The 19,564-nt window shown below is 40.8% G+C and overlaps 1 protein-coding gene across 3 annotated transcripts in view; it reads right to left on the bottom strand.

The window, feature by feature from the left end:
* The window catches only part of L3mbtl4 (L3MBTL histone methyl-lysine binding protein 4), a 433,665-nt gene that overhangs the window by 91,939 nt on the left and 322,162 nt on the right, over window positions 1-19,564 (bottom strand). The window lies entirely within an intron of this gene.

The raw sequence follows: 19,564 nt of genomic DNA, 5'->3' as shown, positions 1-19,564 counted from the left end.
AGAAACAATATTTTAAATGCTCTATCACACAGCTTTGCAAATGTTGCTGAGAAAGGCAACAGATAAATTAAGGAGGGAGGAAAATGAAAATTTTTATCAGATATTGACTAAAACTGGGAGGAGCAAGGCTTATTTGTTTTCTCAGCTAATCCAACACTAGAATGATGAGAAAGAGATGCTGCTTACTCTTATTGACTGTCCTGTAGCCACCATGTCACAGTCATAGCAAGGACGGTCAATAAATTGGAATCATTGCAAGCCCATTACTGATGAAAAGGGAATGAATCAAAGCACAAAGAAGCAGTATGCTCCCAAGTCCTCACAGATGAGCAGAGACTCAACACACAATGGAGGCAAGCAGAGAAGAAAAGTATTACTGGAGTTGGGGAAACAGCTCAGTAGAAGATTGCTCAACTAGTAAGCACAGACCCTGAGTTTAATTCCCAGAACACACACACACACACACACACACACACACACAGACATTACTGGATACATAGATTATTAAAGGACAGTATGAGCAGGGCTCTTGTGATAGGGCCGGAGTCAGGTCTAGAAACCCACTTGGTATACAGGGTCATTTATTATAATTTTGTATTTTATTTATTAAGTGCATAGACATATATATATATATATATATATATATATGTATATATATATATATATGCCTCCACACTTCCCAATTATGCATATAAGGAATTAAAAAATCCATTTATGAAATGCAAATTAAATGCTTAGTTGTTAAATACAAAAAACTGTCTTAAAGCATGCTGTCTGGATGACAAAGTGAATTTTTTATGAAGTAAAACAACAAATAGTTCTACCATTCTCTTATACATTTTCTTGTTTTCACTGCCAATTAAATAGAGAATATACCATCTTTAATGCAAAGTTGTTATTCATGCCATATGTCTGGTTGTACATGCTTACCATCCCAGCTATTCCATTCTGGCAACAAACAACTATAAAAAATGATTTAAAAATCTATTTAGAATAGCATTTCTTTTAAAATGAAAAGCATTGGTATGTTTCTGAGACAAGGTCTTGGCACACATAGGTTGACCTTGAACTCTCTATATGTCCCAGGCTGGCCTCAAACACCACATTCACATTATAGCTTTCCAAGTGCTAGGATTACAGGCATGCGTAACCACACAGAGACGCACAAAAATCGAGTCTGAAAGCAAAGGGAAGCATTCTAGATGAACCCTTAACGTCCGCCTGGAGAAATGCTCTTGCTTGTCATCCAAGTCAGAGTAGAACTAAGCATATCAGCCATCCTTCGAAGAGGGCACACAGGCAGGGGTTCAGAGATGAAAAAGAATGAGAAGTTGAAGGACATAAGAGGGAGAAGAAAGGGCCACAGAAATAAAAGTTTTCAGGGGAATACTGACAAGAACTTGGTCAAGGATGAGACTACATACGCCGAGTTTGGGATGTTAAGAAGCCATGCACACTCCATGAGAAACAAAAGCATGAGCGGTCACGTGTTACTGTGAGTGAAGAGAACAGCAGTGAGATTCTTTAGTTATACCTTCAGAATTTTGGCTGAGCCACTAAAGCCACTGCCTTTGGAGAAAGACGGTAATTAAGGGCCACTCTAGACCAACCCCATGGATATAGTAATCCAAGAACCAACAGGTGAAAGAATCACAAATAGTTACCCGTCTGATGCCCCCTACCTGTTAAAGAATAATCCCTATCACTTAGGAAATCCAGTATACAGTGCTGCCACTAGACACACATGTAAGCAGATGAACAGGAAAGACGGCCGACGTCTAAAGACGCCAGAAAGAAACATACTGAGATAATCCACATGTTGCAATTAACAGACAAGAACTGCAGTGTCTATTAAAGTATTTTCAATAAACAAAATAGTCTTGATGGATGAACAGACGAAGAGTCTCTACATAGTAAGTGTAAAGATGAAGCAGGAGAAAGTTCTAGAACTGGAATGAGAAGTCTGTGGGGTGAAAATCCCGCAAGTGGTTCGGCACGTGAGAAGAGGCAGGAGAGAGGGTAAGTGGCCATGAACTAAGAAGAAAACAGAGAGTTCGAGGCTTACATAATGAACAGTGCCCTGGGGATTTGCCAGGTAACATCAAGTCTAGGCTGCAGAAGACACGACTGAGAGGAAGAGCAGGAGGAAAGTCACAACAAAACAAACCCAGGAGAATGGAAGTTGAAAAACCCCCTCACAATCTCAGCTCAAAACACTGCTCTACAAATTTAAGAAGAATGGGAGAACTCAGGCTCAATAAACAGAAAGGAAATGGAAGTTACGAAAACCACGATAGGACAGGACAGTTGGCTGACTGTGAGCCACGAGGCAAGGGAAGTGTCTGCCAAGTCAGAATTTTAAATTCTATAAGAACATCCTTCAAAAGAGGAAAAAAAAGAAACAGTAATTAAAAAAAAAACCAGAAAAGTAGTCAACTATAGATTTGTGGTACAAGACACAAACGTTAAGTGAGACATTTTAGGCTGGAGGGAAATGGTGATGAATGGAAACTCCCTTCAGAGGAATAATGGAGAGCAAAGACACGGGACAGACAAGGTCAACTCCTCACTGTCGTCATGGTCAGGTCACTACACAACAGGATATGGAAGGGTAACGTGGTCACCAACATAAAAGGAATGCATTTTATCAAGTTCTGTGTACTCTGACAGATACTCCTGTGTGCATGGGCTCCCTCCTGACAAGGGGAGGACATCTGTAAGATTGTAGCTGGAGGTTCTGTTCTGCCTGGTCCCGCTGCCGATTAGCCCCAAGTAAACACACAAACACATTAATTTATAAACTGCTTGGCCGATGGCTTACCTTTCTTACTGGCTAGCTCTGTCTTAATTATTAACCCATATCTATTACTCTAAGTATTCCCACATGGCCTTTCTTACCAGAGAATGCCCAGACCTATTACTCCTTCCTCAGCTTCATGGTGTCTCACTGGTGGCTCCCCTCTGTCTCCTCTACCCAGCATTCTCTTCATCTGGTAGCCCCACCTATACCTCCTGCCTGACTCCTGGCCAACCTGTGTTTTATTCATCAACCAATAAGAGAAACATATATACATAAGGACAGCCCCCATCAGACACTTACAGCCAGCACCATACTAAATATAGTTTCATGAGTGCTTATCAGAAAGAAAAAGTTCAGTATGAAGGCAAAGTAAGAGATGAATTATTCACACATGATTTTTTGTCTGTAGAAAGTATAAGGTTGATAAAATTACAGTAAGAATTTAGCAACAGTTGAGAATTAAAGAGTAACATAGAATAATTGTGTTCCTACATGCTGATAAACAAAAACATCTGTGATAAATAATTTTTAAAAATCTATTTAGAATAGCATTTCTTTTAAAATGAAAAGCATGGGTCTGGCAGTATAGAGCTATAATTCTACATCTAGTCAGCTGAGGCAAGAGAATTTAGGGTTTCAGGCCCAGCCTAAGATAAACCGAAAGATCCTGTATGTCACCCCACCTCCCCTGCTGCCACCCAAAGGAGATGTTAGCAAAGCAGGCAAGGAAACTACAAATAGTGCAAGGTCCCATGCTCTAAAACCATTGCTATGGCAAATTCAACATGACCCACATCAATGGAGGAGCATAATTACACCTAAAAGACCACAAAACCCAGTAGCTTTGTCAATGCCATTATTTCCAGAACACTCAATGAAGTCAATAAATCACACTGGAAACAGGAAGAGAGCACGTGGGAAGCCGAGGTAGCAGGTGGAAACTTTGAGTTTCCTTGTCTCTACAGCAAGTTCCAGGCTAGTCTCACCTGTGTAGGGACAACTTTGTCACAAAACGACTATCAACGGCAAAAGACATAAGGCTTGCTTTCGGTGTCACTGTGACATTACACAGAAAGGAAAATGATGCAGCATGTTCTGAACAATTTTTGCAGAGACTGGCAAAGTTGAAGGATTTGCACTTGGCTTCTAGTTACAGTGCAGGCATGGTTATTAAGGCAGCATTTGTTGTACTGACTGGAGAAACAAACACATTAACAGAACAGCACAACACATGTACACACACACACACACACACACACACACACACACACACACACACACACACACACACACACACACACATATTCAATTCATTTTTAAATAGTACGTCAAAGAGTGAGTTATTGATGGAGAAAGAACAGCTTTCCAGCAATGCCCCTGGAGCCAATATGTAAACAGACATACTTGACAAAATGAGTGGGCTAAATCTATCATACAGTCCACAAAGATGCTAAACTGACCTTGCAGTTCACACATGAATGAGCCTGAAGTGTTCATAGGCGGAAAAGCTAAAATGTAAAACCCATGGTAAAATTTTAAGAATCGGATAAAAAACCTTTGTGATATTGAGATATTTAGGGTTTTGCATGCACATGCAGTAAACATACAAGAATAAATTAATAAATTCAATTTTATACTTATTCAGACACTCCAGTTTCTCAAAATAACAAGAAAAAGAAAAGGTATTCTCAGACAATTGCAACATATCCATCATACTAAAGATGACAGAAAAACCCATCAAATTATGGGCAAAAAGCTCAGCAGATACTTTGAAAACTGAAGGATCAACAAACCAGATTCAACACCATCCTGCTCAGGGCAACCAAGCCGCAGGCTCCTGCACACCACTCAAATGACTTAAACCCAACTGATACCAGGCATTGGTGAGGTTGGTGATTGGCAATGTGCCAAAAGAGGGAGACGTAGACAAAATACACCAGATAGGCCAAGCAGGCTTAGGAACTTTGCCGTGAGGAGTCAGACCTCTGTGGCTCAGCTTTTGTACAACTGGGTCTGAAAAGAAAAAGTAACACAGTTTTCAGAGTACCTTTGACAGCAGGTATAATGCTTTTATGTACTCCACTCATCATTTTCCTATGTTCCGTGGGCATCCTTAACGTTCATCTCTGAGTCTTCTCGCACTGACTTCCCAACCTCCCAGGTGGGATTCTCATCCCTCTGCAGCCATTATCTACACTTGGGATACACAGTAAACACGGGGAACCCATAATATCTTTATGAAAGATATTTCCATCATTTCTGATCTCCACATCTCTGGAGTGAAAAATCCAATTTTAAAAATTCTAACCAGATGGTCAAGTTATTAGAGGGTATTGGCACTGAGGGCTATTTACAGAATCTGTCTGAAATGCTCAGAGGCATTTTGAAAACCAAATCATTCCTCACATCATGTTTTATACATTATAATTTTTCACAAATCTGAGAGTCCATAAAGCAAATGCAGATTCTTCTTGTTCTTGTCTCTATGAACTTCAAACCAGGGGTCAGATCATTAATCATTACCTTGTATTTCTGCCACCAGGCAGTAACACTTCCAGTGTACTAGCTTGGTATCCAGTAACTATCAGTAATTAATGCCTTGGGCATTTAGGAGTTAAATCACCATGTTAAAATAAAACCACTGAGGATTGACTCCTTAGTAAAATCTGAAGCTATGTGCCACCTAAGAGACACTGTCTTTCAGGGTCTTCCAGCACACACCCCAGTGAGTTCATCTTTCTCTTCAGTCCTTTGCAGGCACTATGGATCTTAGCACTGTGCTTCATACAGTGTCAGGGCTCAAAACCACTGTCGGGACAACATACAAGATGGCAACCATGGGCAGGCAGGAGATAGAACATTTAGGAAAAATTGAAATCCAGCCACAATAATTTCATTAGCTTAAGTAATTACTATACTTGTTTCTCTTGACAAATGATTTTTAAAATATTAATTTACAGTTTGACAGCTTTGAAGATATATATATATATATATATATATATACACATATATATATATATATATATATATATATATATATATATATATATATATTCCACATCTTCTATTCAAATGCTTACAGAAATTATCAGCCCACGGGTGATACTAACTTACTTATATATGTTCTTCACAATATCTGGTCCAACTTTAATTTAATGCATAGCTTAGATAACTTAAGATGTATTAAGCCGAAGCTGGATGCTTAGATTTCATTGCAGACAAAGAACTGGATTTAAGCATGTTATCCCAGCACCTCTTACTTACAGCTCCTGGTGCTAACGAGGCTTCAGTTCATTGTGTTTGCCGTGAGGCAGAGCTCTGGGCTTTATTGAGGGACGACATTCAGGCATTCAGAGTAGTGTGCACGCCAGGTGTCTGCCCATCACAGGCAGAATGCTAGAACATGCTTTTACACAACACCACTGTAGCCCAAGTGCAACAATGCTGGGCATGGAGCACACCCTTTGACTGTGTATAATGTATAGAATATACGTTATAAGTGGTATAATGTTAGCAAGAGGTTGTTTTGACAAATGACTGGTAGAGCTTCTGAGAAAGTTAAGGATGTGGCAGACAATGATAAATTTTACTGAGAGGATTGCGCAAGAAAATGAACCATGAGGTGATCACAATCTGCAAACAGAATCTGTAGCATAATTAACACACACACACACATGCATACACACACACACTCATACACACACACACACACACACACACACACACACACACACACACACGCACACGCAAACACAGACATATGCACACACACCACACACAGTAGATGACTTTCATGGTAAAAATGAGAAAATACTGAATAATGAAGAGGAGCAACTCAGAACAAGGGACAGTCTCCATGATAAACGGTGCCTATGCAATAGACCAATCAAATCATCTTTACCCAAGCAAGGACTGGAGGTGTGGAGAACACTGTGAAGGACAAAAACTCCCCACATATATGCACTTTAAAAATATTTTATTCTCGTATTTTGCTAACCCAAATTTACACACAAACCTACTAAGATACACACAGTGAATCTGCCGTCTCCATTTCACTGTGACTTTGAAATCCTTGCTTTCTCCCAGGCAAAATGCTCAACCCACTTCCTGTGTTCTTGCCCATCACAGGCCCACACTCACTCTGGGTGAATAATCTCAATCCCTTCCCCAGACCACTCTTTCCAAATCTACTCATGATTTCCAGAATCATATTCTGGTGTCTCCTTCCTACTCCAGTTTTAATTTCTAGCATTCTGATAAGCATTATGGAAGTGTGTGTGTGTGTGTGTGTGTGTGTGTGTGTGTGTGTGTGTGCGTGCGCGCGCGCGCGCGCTCACGCCTGTGGGTGTGTCAGAGGTCCGCTGTCTTCCTCTCTCTCTATTATTGCTCTTCACCTTTTTTTCTGAGCCAGTTTCTCACCAAAGGGCTCCCCCACTGATGGGCTATATTGGGGAGAGGGCACTGACCTTCAAGGACTTCTCTATGCCTCCTAGTGCTGGGATTACAGTTGGGTGTCACAAATAGCTGGGGGTCAGAACTTACTCCTTGTGTTTGCATACCAAACTTTGCCGCTGAGTCATCGCCCCAGACAAATTATGTGGCAACTTTATATTAAAAAATTAATAGTTTTCCTACAGCTGCTCTAAAGTTAATTTTGTTTTTCAATGCTCACATTGATCATATTCCTTACGGGAGTGGGTTTTGGAAAATTTAGTGAGCACATGGTAGCCATTTCAGTCTCTAAAAGACTCTTAGCACACTGTGGATGAAGATGGAAGTCTGCATGCTCTAGATACACATCCTACAATAATTGTTGAATATAGTTTGAGATAAAGTTTTTCAGTGGTTCACTGGTATGTCTGCTATTGAACCCATAGTCATATCTAAAACAATAATGAATAATATTTAAAAGTCATATGCTACCTCACTTTCATAAGACAGGGAACCTGAGAGGAGTCCAGCTGGAGGGTTGATGCAGAGGCCATGCACAAAGCATCTGTATAATTTCCTATTTCTCCAGAGCCACCATCACACTTATCATGAAGACAATTCATTCTCCCAAAGGCTATGATTTCTCCATAAAATTACTACCAGAAATAAAAATGACCAATTTTATCATTGAATTCCAAGAGTATTCATTCTTGTTTTTTTAAAAAAAAACTTTAAATATTTCATCTCTAGGAATGGCAACAGACACATTTGGTGCCCTGTGGCTGCACATTTGTGGGTAGTATGCTAGGAAGAAAAACGTTCTTTCATAAGAAGTGTGAGGAGGACAAGGAACCTCAAAATCAGTTTATGATTATAGCCAACATAAATATTTTCATTACCGCTGCCATAAAGTTTATGAAGTTTGAAGCACTGGAGCAGTAAATTGAGTGCTGTCGGCAAACATTGCACATTCACTGTTAATTTAGAGACCATTTCCTTTCACAATTATCCGGCAGGCTGCCACCACCCTCTTCTTCTTCTCAGGACACCGGCCATTGTGAAAGAAACTGTTTCAGCACACATTCTTAATTTGTCCTGAAATTCTGAATTTCCACTGTAGATCTTTCTGTATACTATCAACTCAAGAAATAAGCAAACAATTTATGTAAAAGAATAATTCTGTGAACATGAAGGATGTGAAGTGCGGTGGTAATGTCCACAGGGATGGTAAGTTTCTGGGCAGAGTGGACAATAGCTGGAACCCCAGGGTGGGGAACACTGAGGCAGAAGGATTGCAGCAACTCAAGGGTACCCTGAACTACACACCAAAGAAACAAAAAGAGCAACAACAGAAATAGTAAATGGGGATGGCTAACAACAAAGAGGTCATTGTTAGCCTCAGATAGTTCTATAGAGAACAACCTAAACTAACTAGAACAGTCAAGAAATAATAATGCCAGATGATGTAAGCATGGAATGGCCACATTCGATTCCTGGTAAACTAAAAGCAGGGGGGGGGGCGATACATAGACTTCATGGGATCTGAGAAAACTGAACAGAGTTAGCTGCGATTTTCACTCTTTCTCAGTTAGAACTAAATGCACAGAAACCAACATAGGAAATGATATGACACAATGCATACATAGTGAGTCATACAATTATACACTATCCACATGGGTAATGTCAGCTAAATGGACACACACACACACACACACACACACACACACACACACACACACACACACACACACACACACACACACACACACACACACACGTACATATGTAGATGCTGATGTGGGTTAATGTTCTTGTTCCCTGTAAAGATTTGTCACTTGCATTGGTTTAATAAAATGCTGATTGGCCAGTAGCCAGGCAGGAAGTATAGACTAGGAGAATTCTGGGAAGAGGGAAGGCAAGGAGACAGTCACTAGCCAGATGCACAGGAAGCAAAATGAGAATGCCTTACTGAGAAATGGTACCAAGCCACATGGCTAAGCATAGATAAGAATTATGCATTAATTTACGTTGTAAGAGTTTGTTAGTAAGAAGCCTGAGCAGGAGGCCAAACAGTTTATAATTAATAGAAGCCTCTGTGTGTTCATCTGGGACTGAATGGCTGCAGGACCCAGTGGGACAGAAACTTCGGTTTACAAGATGTGGGTGTAGGTTTAGATAGATGTAGATGATGTAGATACAGATACAGATATAGATTAGATATAGATTAGATATAGATACAGATACAGATATAGATACAGATACAGATACAGGTACAGATAGATACAGATACAGATAGATACAGATACAGATACAGATACAGATACAGATACAGATACAGATACAGATACAGATACAGGTACAGGTACCGGTATAGATACAGATACAGATACAGATACAGATAGATACAGATACAGATACAGATAGATACAGATACAGATACAGATACAGATACAGATACAGGTACAGATACAGATACAGATACAGATAGATACAGATACAGATACAGATAGATACAGATACAGATACAGATACAGATACAGGTACAGATACAGATACAGATACAGATAGATACAGATACAGATACAGATACAGATACAGATACAGATACAGATACAGATACAGATAGATACAGATACAGATACAGATAGATACAGATACAGATACAGATACAGATACAGATAGATACAGATACAGATACAGATACAGATACAGATACAGATACAGATACAGATACAGATACAGATACAGATACAGATAGATACAGATACAGATACAGATACAGATAGACTAGGAGCTGATGCATCCTGAGACTGACTTCCAAATGTCTGAAGTTAGAAACACAGCAATCACTATCTTACTTAGATGTTTGTCTTTCCTATTCTAACAGCTTACATAAAGATCACAGAAAAAGAAAAATCTCATGGCCTTACAAAACAAAATTGAGCCTTACATGTGAGCAAGAGTAAAACATGTAGGTCATGAGTCATTTCTTTTATACGATGCCCTGCATAGGATGGGACACAGCTCTGTTGAGACTGATATTAAGTAGTAGTTAAGAATTTAGATTTGAGTTTAGTCTTCTTAAAAGCCCAAGTCTACAGGGAGACTGATCTATTAACATTTACAATTATGATAATGAGCTTATAGTAATATGGTATGATAATGGATGTGACTCTCTGAGCTGTCTCACAGAACAGCCACCCAAGAGCCAGCCTATCTCCCAATGTTGGATCCATAGTGCAAAGGAAATACTGATAGAATAAGTCACTATTCCATGCAATCGTTATTTTTGACAATTCCTGTTTTTTTTTTTTTTAAAAAAACTCTGTGCTTCTCTATTTATCAATGATTTAAAATACTAGACTTTTATGCTTATAAAAATAAATCATAATGTAGGTTACAGAGATGAATTTGCTGGCTTATGCTACAAATATCACTTTATTATGTATTTTCTTGATAAATTTTAATACATGAAATACTTCTGGTTTTCAATAAGCATGCTATTGGATATAAATTTGTTCTATTTAAAAAATAAGAGGGGATATTTTATTATTCTGCTTATGTACTAGGCATAATAATGATGTTTATTTTCTGAAATTCCTAATTCTAATAAATTTTTGTACAAGTACATAAGAAGTTTATGACTAATAGCATCCCAGAAATAATAAAGCTATTTGTTTAAGACTTTAAAAATAGTAATAAACACTGTAAGAGCCTACAAACTTAATGAAAGCAGTTTTCTCTATGGGGGGAGGAATGTGGGAGGAAGAGTCATGAGACAACAGGCCCCGAAAACAAGACTTGTTGAGTAACTGTTTGCACACAAATAAATAACAACCAAAGAGAAAATTTGTCCATGCTTTGTTTTTAAATAAGGAATCCAGGATAAGGCATGGGGTTTGAACTTGCTTGGGGCAGTTTCTTTTGCTTCTGATGTGGGAGCATACAGAACTCCATGTGTTCACATTAAATTGAGGTCCTACAAAGTGGTCAAATCAAAACGTGTAGTAGAGAAATGAAGGTTTGTGTCCAGGTGTTCCTTAAGATGGAGAAGACACAGGTCAGAAGTCAGAATCACAGAGGGTGGCGGTCAGCAGTGCCCTACAAGAACTGCACTTGCAAAAAGCGAGGCCTTTACAGAGACAGACACACGAAGCGCTAAAGCCGGAGGCCACGTTCACATCCCCAAGTACACTGATCCAGAAAGTGATGCCTTCAGAGATGACACTGGCATCCTTTACTCCCTGGTTGAGGGTTGGGTTCTGGCCATTGCCAAATGTCAACAAGAATTAGGAGGGCAGGAGGAGAAAGATGTTGAGCGTTATTCCCAGACTTCCTGACCCAAAGTTGACAGACATTATGTTCCCACTTGATTCTCTCCAGAAACTCAATACCCTCTCTCTTTCCTGGCTCCACACCTCACTGGATGCTCACCATACTGCCTAACACACAGTTTGTTACACTTGGTATGGACTCTGTTTTTTGTAGAACTGATAATATGAGTCTGTAAAAAAAAATGGAAATTCTATCATAAAGTGACAAAGGAATAGGAAGTAGTAACACTAAGAAAAATAAAAGATAGACAGAAAGACCAAGAAGCAGGCGCAGGACGCTATTCAAGTTGAGAGATGTGCTCATCACAACAGAGGCAAAGGGACAGGAGAAATTAGAATGGGTGTGGCAGACAACAGCAACCAGAGCCAAGTGATCCTGGGGATGCAATGCCCAAGGCCTCCATGGACACCTACACACAGGCAGGACTCATATGCATACACATATACATAATAAAGGACGTTGTGAGCTCTCCACAGGAGAGCTATGTGCAGGGACATGGTAGCATATTGCCAGCATGGTTTTTCAAGGTGTGACATAAGAGAAGGCTGAGGAAATGAGGCAGAAATAGCATTATTAAATAAGTATCAGATATGAGAGATATTGATTTTCTCTGAAGAAGGTAAGACAAACTAAAATGGCAACGCTGGGGAGTCTAGAAATGGCTCATTGCCTTACTGCTCCAATCTAGGTGCAAACAGCAATTCATTGAGAAAAATTCATTGAGAAAACTGACATGATTCTTTGGGTCAGAGTACGTTTGCAGCTCGCAGTTCTTATGTCGAGATGCAATGGCCTGTGTTGTGGTGGAGAGTCATCAAAGAGCTACAAGGCGAGCTGGCAGGCAAGTGTACAATTATTCACGGTTTGTTGTTTGTCTGGTGTGTCGAGTTAGAGAAGGTACACAGAGATGAGGGGGAGGAGAGCACAGGGACAAGGGGAGAGTGGGAGCTTCTCTAAGCGTAAGCCTTGTGACTTACATTAGTTTTCTCTAGACATGAATGCTTGTGCATCCCCAAGAGATAGCAGGACAGCCAGGGCCTGTGGCCCATGTTAGGTTCAGAGAAACAGAAACAGTATAGACAGCATGACTTGAGACTGCTTAGAAACAAGATTTCAGAGCAGAGAACTCAAAGCCTACCCTGTGTGGTGCCAAGGCCTCACAGGTGCCACGGGAACAGTGGCAAGGGAATTATAAATACATGTGATTATGGTATCAACAGCTCATTGCTTTTTCGATGCAATCTGCAAGCAGAAACAAGCCTATTAAGAAAGCTGAAGTTACCTTCAATCTGCCAGTAGATGCTGGTCATGCCTAGATGTTTGTTTCCAGCAGATCTGCCTGAGATGGCATTTTAAAACAGTTTCTCTAGTCCCTTTTACAAAATGAATTTATAGTGACCCCAACATCACTCAAAAGTTGGCAATGTTCATCTAAAATATTAAGTCATAATAGACAAAGATGTTGGCCAACTTTCAAGCATACACTATAGGGTTGGTGGGTTCCATTGTACACTGTGATTACAGTCATGTCCTGTGAGCTGCACTGGGTCCTAAGAGGAAATGTTTGCTGCTTCTGAGGAAGAAGGAGATCCAGATTAAACTGTGTTATTGGCAGAAAAAGTGTGAAATGGTTATTTTGCCAAAAGAAATGAACATATTCAATGCAATCACCATGACATACTTAAAAAAAAGTTCTTATGATAACACAAAAATGATTCAAAGGAAAAAGCACACATTTATAGAGACCTTACATTGTTGCACTTCAAATTATATTACAAATCCATAGAGATAAACACAGCATGGTACAGTCACAAAAAAGACCCATGTATACTAATGAAATGAGAACCCAGAAATAACCCTGAGTTTGGATATAGTTTTTACACAAACATGTACTGGAGAAAGCCTTTAAGCAGATTGAGCTGGAGATCCATGATTCTCACCCTGGACATAATTCAACAAACTAGATTGAGTATCTTGATTTCACATCACAAACACTGAAACTGCTAAGGGAAAACATTTTAGAACATAAGTACCAGTAATAAGTTTCTGAATAGAATCCCAATGCCACAGGGAACAGGTCCAAGATTTGGCAAATGAGATTATAGGACACCTAAGACCCTCTGCACAGTAAATAAAATTATCAGTGAAGTGAACAGAAAGCTTACAGAATGGGGAAAAATCCTCCTGCCAGCTATACTCCAAAGTATTACTATGAATATATGAAGATATATTCTATACATATCTATCTAGAACATACATACAGACACACAGACACACAGACACACAGACACAGACACAGACACAGACACACACACACACACACACACACACACACACACACACACACACACTACAACATATGAAGATCAGTATAAATTAAACACTAGGGAAAGAAAACTGCCTATCATAAGAGGGCAAAATGATTTGGACAGCTGTCTGGGAGAAACACAAGGGGCCAATAGCCATTTGTAAAAGTATTCAACATATTCACCCTTCAGTAAAAAGCAAATTAAATGTGCTTTGAAATTCTACCGCACCCTGGTCAGAATGGGCACCGTCTAGAAAAAAATGGCAACAAATGCTAGGAATGATGTTGGGAAAGAGGAATTCTTATTCACTGTTGGTAGGAACACAAACTAACACAACCAATTTAGAAATCATGGTAGAAGACTCAAAAGAAAGCAAACAGCAAAACCCCATTATAACCCAGCCATGCCACTTCTAGATGTACAACACAGGGACTCTACACTGTATCCATAGAGTCACGTGTATACCCATGCTTATCACTGCTCTGACACAAGGAAATAGAATTAGTCTAGATGTCAATCAACAGATGAATGGATAATGAAAATCTGGTACATATACATGGTGGAATTTTATTCAACCATAAAGCAAAATGAAATGATTATTCTTGTAGGAATACGGATGGAACTGGAAAACAGAAGTTTAACACCAAAAGTCATCTGTCACATGCGGACTTCAGCCTCTTCACATTTAATATGCACATCTGGGTTTGAATAAGTGTAAGGGGAGGAAACTATAGAGGGGCCTATTTACTGTGAGGAAAATTACGGGCTTTAGGAGAGGAGGCAAAGGTGATGATGAAACACAGGAGGAGGACACTGGTGATGAAATGATACATTGGGAGAGCAGAGACCGGGAGATGCGGAGAGAGAGGGAACAAACAACCAAAATAAAATAGTTGTAAAAAACTTCACTTATTTTTCAAGCTGACTGAGAAAAGGAAACCCCTGAGAACTCAAATTGAGGGACTTGGTGACAATGCCCTCACCAGCAGCTAAGATAACCAAGAAAGAAATGACATTGGTAGGTTACTGGGGACAGAAGGAAATGTGCAAATAGTCTGCAGAAATGACATTCATAGCCAGAGTGAGACAGGACAGGGAAGGAAGAGGCAGTCTAGATTTCAGTGTAGACATCGCATTCTCCCATCCATGAGTGAGGGATGCAGAAGCCAGCTACACTGGGAGACCCAGGTCTTGTCTATTGTAGAAAGTGAAAAGAATGGTCAGAAAAGAGATTCTAGAGAACACGGGACACAGGGCTGAAGATCCGGGGGATAATTTAGAGGTGAGTCCTAGATAAACAAGTTTATAGGGCTAAAGGGCTTGATGCTTTTATGCTCCATGGGCTCCTAGGAGGGAGCAGAGGGAGAATTGTGGGATGTGTACCTGAGCCTTTCTATGGTCTTCATGGATGGAAACAAGGCAGACTGTAGAGGTAGGGCATGCTCTGAGTACAGGGATCACTCTCCTGTGTGCTCAGTTATTCCTTAGTGCACACTTACAGCTCCCAACTCCTTTCCCCTGACCAAAGCCACACCAAGAAATAAAGGACAAGATAGTCTCCAAAAATTGAAGCTTGTCTAAGTTTGCAGTCTTCGTGGTATAACTTTTAGGGTCGGGGAGAGAAAAGTACACCCCATGCAATGGTTTCCAGTCAGGCTTCCTCAAGTTATGTTAGAAGAGTCAAACAGCATGGAGCCTACTTAAATCCTTCTTTATTAGAAAAAAGTTACAGGAACTGCAAATGTTACACTTGAGTCACCATGAGTGTTAAATTCACCATCTATGGAGATCTGCTCATGCTCTGATGGAATTCAGTAGCATAAGATAAGCACATATCCCATAATTCAAATAAGGAAAGCACTTCCCAGAGGAAGTTTGAATGAACCAACTCTAGCCATCTCTAAAAACTGGCCCAACACCACTTTGGGAATGACTATTACTTGGCTTCTAAATACCACAAGTCATGAGTATTCCATTTCTTTAAAACATGTTTTCAATAGTGTCAATAAAGCTATGACAGTTTTTATCAATATAAAACAAAACATTGTATACCCTGAACAGCCACACACTTCACAAAGTCAGGCATGGCCAGTCTCTCGCTGAAGTATCTATTCCTTTCCCCTGAGATGCCAACGTCCTTAATTCTGAATTTCAAGTCACAGGCAGGGTCATGCTGTGGCATTCCCTCTGTCTAAGGTACAGAAACTCGGAGGACCACAAAGGAATGCTGGATGGATTGGCAGCATTTATCAGTCTTCTTGGACCCTGGGGCCAGAGGAGAGCCCTCAGTGACAAAGCAGACTCAGCCCTGACTCCAAGGACAGCACCTCACAGGCAGGGCGGTAGCAACAGCTGTCTACAAAATGCTAATGCTTTGTCTCTAAAAGAAATCCACATTACAACTCCAGCTAGCATAGTGACCTAGGCAGGGGACTTTGACTGACTCTCAACATCGTTGTCTAGGCAGTGGAAGTGATGGTGACAGGTTTGGCCCAATGAAAGGCTTCTAGCCACCAGCTGTAACATATAAACATGCCTTATCCAGATCAGGCACTTGGGCAATAATGATTACAGTTGATGACATGATCATGTCAAGAAGGAAAACAAAATCTTCCATACTCACTGAGGCTGGGAATGGATTTGGCAGGAGATCACAGTGTGCGTGTTCTCCAGCAGCCAGGATACATTCTCAGCCAGGAGGTGAAAATCTTACTCTTGTTCTTAGCAAATAGCTGATTCAAAGAAGGAAGATAGGCTCCCACTGCATGTGGGGACCCTGGTTACCTGAAGTGTGGAGGCCTAGGTATCCCATGGCCCTGCGTTCTGCATGGCATCTGTTCCTGTTCAGACCCTTACTCACGTGACCATTTAACAGTGATGAGAGCTCACTAACCTGCCTGGGCGTTCTGTTCAGCTCTTTATGCATGGCTGACAGGAGCTGCAGTCTGCAGTTTGACACGTAGGGCCAACAAGGTGAGATGAGTCAGTCCCTTACCAACCTCAAACTCTCTGAGGACACATGCCAACGAATATCAGCAGCAAACTCACAAGGAATTTTACAATAGTTTCTCAACTGAAAAATCACTGGAATGTATTTTTACTTAAAACAATAACAACAACAACAATACTATTTTAAGGACCAAATACTGTGTTGCTGAGGGAACGATATTCTTGAGATTCTGTGCTTTACTGGCTCCTCACAGTTTAATTTCTGTAGATGCCAGCTGCTTGTCTGAGTGGCATCATTAGCCTCTACCAAAACCCATGCTTCCCATGCTGGAACAAGAAAATGGAATTTTCCAAAGGGAAGTCCCAGAACTCTGCAAACCCAAACCCATATTCAGTAGACTCCATGGTCAGCAGACAGGTATGGCGTCAGACTAGTCCTACTCCAGTGTTCTGCTCCTTCCTTCTCTCTTCAACTGTCCCATCATCCCCAACCCACTCATCCTTCATCATTTTTCTGTGACTCCTCTCATGCCCTCATCCCATACACTGATCAGCTACAGCACACACAAGAGGATGTCAGCCTCACAACTCGGTCCTCACTACATCTGTTATTTCCAGTCCTAGAAACACCAGCTCATGCCTAACCAACTTTCACCAAATAGAACCTGCAGGGAGTGTCACAGAATGACTCTGGAAACAGCTTATTTGATCTCTTAAAAATTTAACCTGTGGTTCAATTTCTGGACCAAATAAATATTCACTGAGGTCCTATCCTTTATGAAATCTATTTGTTTCTATGCAGCTATCTATCCAAAAGAAAATGTCCAAAGACTTTAAGGTATAAAACTCTAATCCCCTTCTCAGGATGAAAATGCTCACACAGGTGTTAAGAGGCTTTAGTGCAAAGCCGGGGAGGTCAGAGTTCCTTACTGTCTTGGTAATAAGCCCAGAGGTATCAGATGTGGATAGAGCAATGGTCTTGCTTCAAGACCTCACTGTTGAAGATCTTCAGAGTGGTAGAGATAATTGCTAGTAATAGAGGTGAGGGGCACTCTAGCTTTATGTGTCATGTGATCTGCCTTCCTTTGGAGACAGAGACTTCTACTATTACAGGTAGCCTTGACTAAGCCTCTTTCTGCACCTCTGCCACAGGGCAGAGTTGGCTAATCAGCATGGTGGTCACAATCATAAGCCATGGATTATTTTCAAACTCATCTCCTCCCCATGTTCCTCCCGCTGGAGTGACAGACAGTTGCTACCAGAGTGGCTGTCTTGACATACCATGAGTATAACACTGTTGGATGTCTTTCACAGCCAAGTGGAGGAATCCCAACAACAAGAGAAAATCTAGCCCAACAACACTAAGGAATGTGGGAGACTCACAGAAATGTCTTGGGAGAGAGAGAAATAGAAACCCAGGCTTGGTGGCAGAGACCTCTAGTGACAGCTACTCGGGAGGAAGAAGCAGGAGGATAGATGTTGAAGGCAAACTTGGGCACCTTAGTAAAAACCTCCCACAAAGTTACAAAGAAAAGAAGAAAAAGAGGTCTAGGTGCGTAGTCTGCAGTAGGCCAGCCTTCTGAGGATGCACAACACCTAGATCTGATCCCCAGCACTGCACGAGAAGAAAGGCGGAGCGTGTGCCTGTGAGAGAGGGAACAGAAAGACGGGGTGATGCTTGCAGCTAGCTGACATGCCTTCCTATCCAGTGAGCCAAGAAATCTGCCGCAAGGGTCTGCTTTCAATGGTTCATGCTACATTAGCACAGACTTCTCTTAGTTGCCACCGAAACAGCATGATCAATGTTTCTTAGCAATTCCTTTGAAGTCAGAAGTTCTATCATGTTGCTGGAGTTTCTCTTGTCCTGCCAAGTCCTGCCGCCTTTCTCAGCCCCAAATAAACACACAAAGACTTAAATTATCAAACTGTTGGCCGATGACTAGGGCTTCTTGTTGGCTAGCTCTGTCTTAATTGTTAACCCATTTCTATAAATCTATGCATTTCCACATGGTCTTGGCTTACAAAGAGAATGCCTGGACCTGTTATTCCTTTGTGGTCTACATTGTTTCCCTTTTCCAAGCCTCTCTGCTTACCTTTCCCAGAATTCTCCTAGTCTCCTAGTCCCGCCTATCTCCCTGCCTCTATTGGCCAGTGTTTTACTCATCAACCAATAAGAGAAGCATATATACAGAAGGACCTCCCCCATCATTATCACAAGGATCTCAAAGCTAAGCTTAGGAGCCTAGGCCTCAGACAGCTATTCCAGCTACTGGCACTTACAACTGCTTCTTTACCCATCTGTGAACTGTGCTAAGGTACTGGCAGGGTCCTACGTGGCCCTTGAGCTGGCTCTCTTAAGCTTTTGCCTCTTCATGTTTAGATGTTCTTTGCAGATCACTCCAACCCCCACTCAGTCAAGGATTCTGCCAGGCACAGCCTTCTAAGTTTCAGATGTATTTCCTTTCAGTGCTGTGCTCTGAATTATCTGAAGACAAACAAGTCTTCACTTATGGGCAGAAGCCCTGAAGTATCTATGCCCAGTGCAGGAGAGATGGGCTCAGATGGGTGACATAGGATCTTCTCTTCAGCACTCATCAAAGGCTATCAACTTTATATTTCTGGAAGCTATTGCACACTTTAAAGTTCATCTGGATATTATTTTTGTCAATTAGACTTTCTTTGTAAGTATGCTGTATCCACAGTAAAACTGTAAAGAACACAACCTGAATATGATCCCCGC

This window comes from Cricetulus griseus, chromosome 2, assembly GCF_003668045.3.
Source record: "Cricetulus griseus strain 17A/GY chromosome 2, alternate assembly CriGri-PICRH-1.0, whole genome shotgun sequence".
Taxonomy (NCBI): domain Eukaryota; kingdom Metazoa; phylum Chordata; class Mammalia; order Rodentia; family Cricetidae; genus Cricetulus; species Cricetulus griseus.
Note: the sequence above shows the minus strand (reverse complement) of the source record. Positions and strands in the feature narration are given on the sequence as shown.